The following is a 6,000-nucleotide window of genomic DNA, read 5'->3' on the forward strand; positions in this document are numbered from 1 at the left end:
GAGTGCGCAGCGGCCACTCACGGAAACAGCCGAGCTCGACCCGGAGCCGCTCGAGAGGCCCCGCCCCCGCGCTACTTGCGGAACCTGCCGAAGGCCTTCGGCTTCTTCCGGGAGCTGCGAAGGGTTTAGTAGGGGAAGGCGTGTGTAGGCGGGTTAAGACCCGCTCTAGAGGAACGGTCTAAGCCTCACTTTGGCGGGTGGAAGCTTCGAACGCCAGCTGAAGAGATTTGGAGGAAGCGGGGTTTGTGTGTGGCCAGATGGGGGGATTCCCGGGGTGGCGGGGACTTGCTGGAAACCCCCGCGCGGTCTGATCCCGCGGCGGAAGCCGACCGCCCGGGAACTTTGACGCGCCGCGAGGGCCCAGAGCCGCGCGGGCGGCGCTGGAAGGTTGCAGATGACGGCCGCCGGCCAGGGGAATCTGCCGAGAACTCTGCACCAGGCTGAGCTGGGAAGAAAGCTATGGCACACGTGGCATGGGCGATTCAGCTCCGCTTTGAGGACAGCCAGAGCCCCTGGGTACAGGGTACTGTCCTCCCTCTGAGGCTGATCAGTCATGCTGCTGTCAACATTTGAAACAGACCCTCACCCTACCTGCCCGCAACATCCTGTGTTGACTTTTCTCAGCCCTTTCTGCAGAGATGCCATTCTGCTGGCGCAGCTTCCATCTTTTGCACCCTGGAACTTGACAGTGTGACTTCTGTAGCCTCAAAGCTACCACAACAGCTCTCTGAGTTGCCCCCAACTACCAGCTCTTTACCTTAAGTAGCTGCTGCTGTTGTGCTGTTGAGCCCTCTTTCTAGTTTTGTTCCTGCTGGACGCCAGCTCTTATTAATGTTTTGTCTGAGTTTGCCTTCATTCAGTGTGTCTTATCCGTTCCGCTTTCCCATGGACATTACACTGAAGAGTAGCTTAATTTTACTTTAGTTTCTAACCAGAGCTGTTTGCATGCTAACACCTCTCCCTCTCTTTAAAAAGGTTCTTGTGGCACTGGTAAGATGGATAAAGGCCCTTGCCACCAAGCCAGATAATCTAAGGTCCGTTGCCAGAACCCAAGTGGAAGGAGAGAACCAGCTCCTACAAGTTGTCCTTTGACCTCAGCACTTACATCACAGTAGTATGTGTGGGCAATAAATAAAATACAGAAACTTCCTCCATAAGCCCCTTTCCAAGTTCCACCTGTCTCTTACCGTCCCTCTCCATTTGCAATGACTCCAAATTATCACATTCCTCCTGTGTAGGTAGTTTTGAATCTTGCATTTACAAGGCCATCCTAGCATTTGATGCTGTTTGACTCTTCCAAACACACTCTCCCCTCTTCTCTTGCCAGTTTTCCTTTTAACCCTACTCCCCAACAACTAGATTCTCCTTTATCTATCTAACTCCTGTGCTGGAATCATCTGAGCCCTGATCCTCCACAATCCTACCGTAGTCTCTCTCTTTCCCCTAGGTGGTTCCATCCCCTTCTAGTGGCTTTAAATGCCTTCTCTCAGACTCTCCAGTCTTAGTTAGGTCTCACCCTGGGACTCTGAATTCCTCTGAATTCCTCTTCCCAGCATCCTCTGCAACAGGTCCACGTGGCTGGATGACCAAGGAGAGTATGTAGTTCTACTCACTCTGAGTTTTCATATTCCTTCCTAATCTTCCTCCCACAGTCCTTAGCTCAGTAAAGGGTCAGGACATCTCTTCAGGAACCGAGCCCACTTCTGATACCAATTAGGCGCCCCTGGATGGTCTGCTTCCTGAAAACTTGGGTGTCTGAGCTGAGCTGTGTCCCCGTGCCTTCTCCACCAGTCTTTTAAGCTGCCTTCGTCTCCTGCTTGGAGTCCTGCAGTGACCACTACCCACATCCTCTAAAAAGGTCCCTGCCCCACTCCAGTCTATTTGCCAGTCTGCTGTCAAATGATTTGTAATGACACAGGTCCTTCCTAAAGCCCTGCACGCGGTTTCCTTTTGCTTCATGAACACTGGCAAAGGCTCCATTATCTGGACTTGTCTCTCGTCCCCCGTCTTCTGTCTCCTTTACTCTCTGTTCTCCAGGCATATTTCTAGTCTCTTCATTTACAGGCGCCTCTCCCCCTTTCCGTCCTAGGTCAGGCTCTCACCTCGAGGCTTTGCTCATCATCCTCTTTCCCCAGAACGCTTTGCTCTTACCAAGTAAACTGGCTCTTTCTCTTCTGATTCTTCATGCCTGTGATTATTTGTTTATTCTCGCAGTGTGTATGTATAGGGCACGGGTCCCTCTACCTTTTAACTGCCTGCTTTTCTTCTTTCTCATCCCTAGGAACATGATGTCTAGAATATAACAGTGCTCGCTAAATAGTTGTTGAACAAACAGTGAGTCTCTGTATGGTTCCAGATTATTTTTTTAATAACATCTTTGGGTTCAAATCCTGACTCTTAGTGAGCATGGCTTGTTATAATAAAGCATTTAGACTTAGCAGCCTGTAAACAAGTTTCTCCCAGTTCTAGAATCTGGAAGTCTGAGAGCAAACTACCAGGCTGGCCCGGCTCCGAACGTGCCCATCGTCTGGAGTGCAAATGGTCATTTTCTCCATGTAGCTTCACAAAGTGCAAGAGGTCAAGAACTCTCAGGTTCCTTTTGTAAGGGTGCTGATTGGGCGGAAAGATGGGTCAGCAGTTAAGAGCACTTGCAGGGGAACCAGGTTTCTTTCTAGCACCCACATGACAGCTTGCAACAGCCTATAGCTCCAGTCCCAGGGGATCTTATGCCCTCTTCTCCCTCAGCCTGTACAACTTTACAGTTGACCTGAGTGGGGTGACAGGACATGAAGAAATGACGGGCACAGGGACCGTCAAGCTGGGATGGGCTAGGTCTGTGCTTGGATAGAGATGTACCGCCAACAGCTGGGCCACAGCACATTTACTGTATACATCACGAATGAGGAGGCTGGTAGAGGGGCAGGCTGAGGCTGCAGTCATGAGGAAGCCGTAGTAGCTACTTTCTGCATGTACTGGTCTTAGCTAAAGGACAATCGTTTGTCAGTGAAAAGGACATGGGGAAGGCCTTGCCACTCCTGTGGGTCTGAGGCTTTGGTGTCCTTGATATGGCTGTGCTCCCGTCAATAATACATACACTCAGGATTTCACTCCTCGCTCTCTTATGGCTTCCACGGGCACCAGGCACACACATGGTGTATATACACACATATATGCAGGCAAAGACATATTAAATAAGTCTTTATGGATGTTATACTGGTTAGTTAGTGCTTGTCAACTTGACACACACCTAGAAATATCTGATAAGAGAATCTCAGCTGAGGAACTGCCTCTATCAGACTGCTCTGTAGGCATGTTTTTGGGGCATATTCTTAATTAATGATTGATGTGAGAGTGTCCAGCCTACTGTGGGCGGTTCCATTCCTGGGCAGATAGTACTAGACTGTGTAAGAAAGCCAGCTGAGTAATATGTTGGTGGGTAAGATTTCAGTATGAACACAAACATTCGATGCGGTGTACTAGTTTAGCCACTTATCTAATGACTCTGGGTAAATTGTTTACTCTTGTGACTCAGTCTCCCCATCTGTAAAATAAAGTAGCGCCTACATCATAATGCTGTCGTGAAGCTGGAATAAGGTAATTAAGGTGTACTAAGCACAGTTTTCACATGTCTTGAATTCATAAAAGTATAGGATACTACTAATTTTATTTGGCTCTCTTGTCCTTATGTCAAACTTTTTTAAAGCATTTGGGTTTGTCATCATCCTGATATTTTTCTTACTCTGGCCTTATATATAATGCTAACATCTTGCAATTGCCTGTCCATGTCAAATTACCCTTTGGGATCATTTGTTTTGTTTTATTGTCAGCTTAACACAAGCTAGGATCATCTGGGATGAAGGAACCTCAACTGAGAAAATGGCTCCATGAGATAGTCCTATAGGCAGCGTTTTCTTAATTAACGGTTGATGGGAAGGGGAGGCAGCAGCCCACTGTGGGACAGTGTAACCCCTACTCAGGTAGCCCTGGATTGTATAAAAATCCAACCAGAACAAGCCGTGGAGAGCAAGCCATTAAACAACATTCCTCTCTGGCCTGGGCTGCAGTTCCTGCCTTGAATTCCTGCCTTCTCTGTTGAACTATTGACCTGGAAGTTGTAAGCTGAAATAAACCCTTTCTGCTCCAAGTTGGTGTGGGGGCAGTGTTTATCATAGCAATAGATAAAGTGCATTCCAACAGCAGGCCTGTCTGGTCTTTTCCACCTGCGTCATACCATCAAACAAATGGGACTCAAACAGTTAAATCTTGTTGTTTTCTGTCTAGTGGCCTCTGTAACCAGACGAACTTATTCATATAAGGCAAGTTATTTTGCTGTACTTTTGGGCACAATCTAAATTTGAAATCTAGTCTCCTCATGTATATCCTGCTGTAGCTTCAGTTTGTATACCATAGATGTAAAGCAGGAATGCTAACCTTTCAAACACACAATTTGTGTTTCTGGGACTTGAAGTCACCTCTATTTTTCAGATTCAGTCTCTTGGAAGATAAGGTCCATATTAGGGGTGAAGAAAGAGATGAAAATAGGCCATGTGGATACAACTTGACACAGTAAAAGATGCAGTATCTTCAAAGAGGAGCAGGAGGGGAGAACATCCCATGAGATGATTATAAAAGGCTTCAAGCAGAAAGTAGACTTGAGAGCTTTTCTCTAACCACAGCTTCCTTTTTCTGTTATTTTCCTCTCTTGCTTCTGCTCTTAGACCTAATTTTCACCTTCACGAGGTTCAGGTTCCTTGAGCCTGCCTATTCCAGCTCATCACGTCTATGGTTTGATTTTCTTTCCTATCTAACCCTAAGGCCAGGATGATTTACTTCAATCAATTTAAAATTCTCTGTTGAACACCAACTTTGTGCCATGCACTTTTCTAGAAATTGGAGGGACAACAGTGAATAGAACTTACTGTCTCTGCTCTCACAGGGACCAAAATATTTAAACTGCCTGCTTTTTTTTTTTTTTTTTTTTTTTTTTTTTTTTTTTTTTTGGTATTCTCAACCAGTATCATGGTGGTGCCCATTGCCCATCATGCCTACCAGTGTCTCTATTCACAACACTTAAGTTTTCATTTTATAAAATCACTTTCCCAAACTGTGACTCATTTAAACAACCCCCCCCAACCCCAACATATCTATTCATTTAGATATTGTCTTAGCTTATGTTAACTCCCAGGAGGCAGAACTTGAGGCAGAAGCCTCTGTACTATTTTCTTAGCAGAATCTCAGGAAATCAGAGAAAAGGACAGGTCAAGATTCAGTCAAAGGCATGCATACCCCACTCTCCCTCCACCTCAGTAATCACACAAACTTCTGTGTGGATGTCCTGCTCTTTCAAGATGTGTCGCCTAGGCACAAGGCAGAGTGCTATTGGGTCTCCTGGCAGAGGTCAGTTGTCCAGCAGCAGTAGGACAGTAGTCAAAAGGCCCCAAAGAATCACAAGCAAGGCTGGGACCAGCTAAGGTACAGCAAATGGCTACTAGTCTTTAAATTGAAGCTGTTGAAACTACAGTGGTTAGTAGCTACCAGGTAGCTTCAGCCTTTTCTGTCTTAATTAGTGAGGTTAAAATGTTGGCTGACTGAGAGAACCTATCTTGGTTCCACATCTCTCCCAAAATGGAACCTCATTGGTCTCTTAAAAAGATATCCCCAGATATCTTTTTTCACTGACCCTCCCTAGTGCACAGGAGTGTGGTCAATACCAACCTTCATCTCTTTTCTGGATTGTTGCAAAGCATCTTGAGACACCTGCCACAACATCCCTTACTTCCTGCTTTTGGCACATTAAAGTGTTCCTTTATACTTTATACTCAAACGGTTTGTTTTTCAGAGAGCGAACACTGTCATATCCTTCGAATCTTTCCACCAAGTGGGTCTGAAGTTGTACTGAAGCTTTTCTCATACAGCTTAAAATGGCAACTTGACACACCATACGTACATCAGTTTTCTGGAATTCCTTTGCTTTGTCCCCCAGCTCTTGTCTTAATGAGA

Source organism: Apodemus sylvaticus, chromosome 9 (assembly GCF_947179515.1).
Source record: "Apodemus sylvaticus chromosome 9, mApoSyl1.1, whole genome shotgun sequence".
NCBI lineage: Eukaryota > Metazoa > Chordata > Mammalia > Rodentia > Muridae > Apodemus > Apodemus sylvaticus.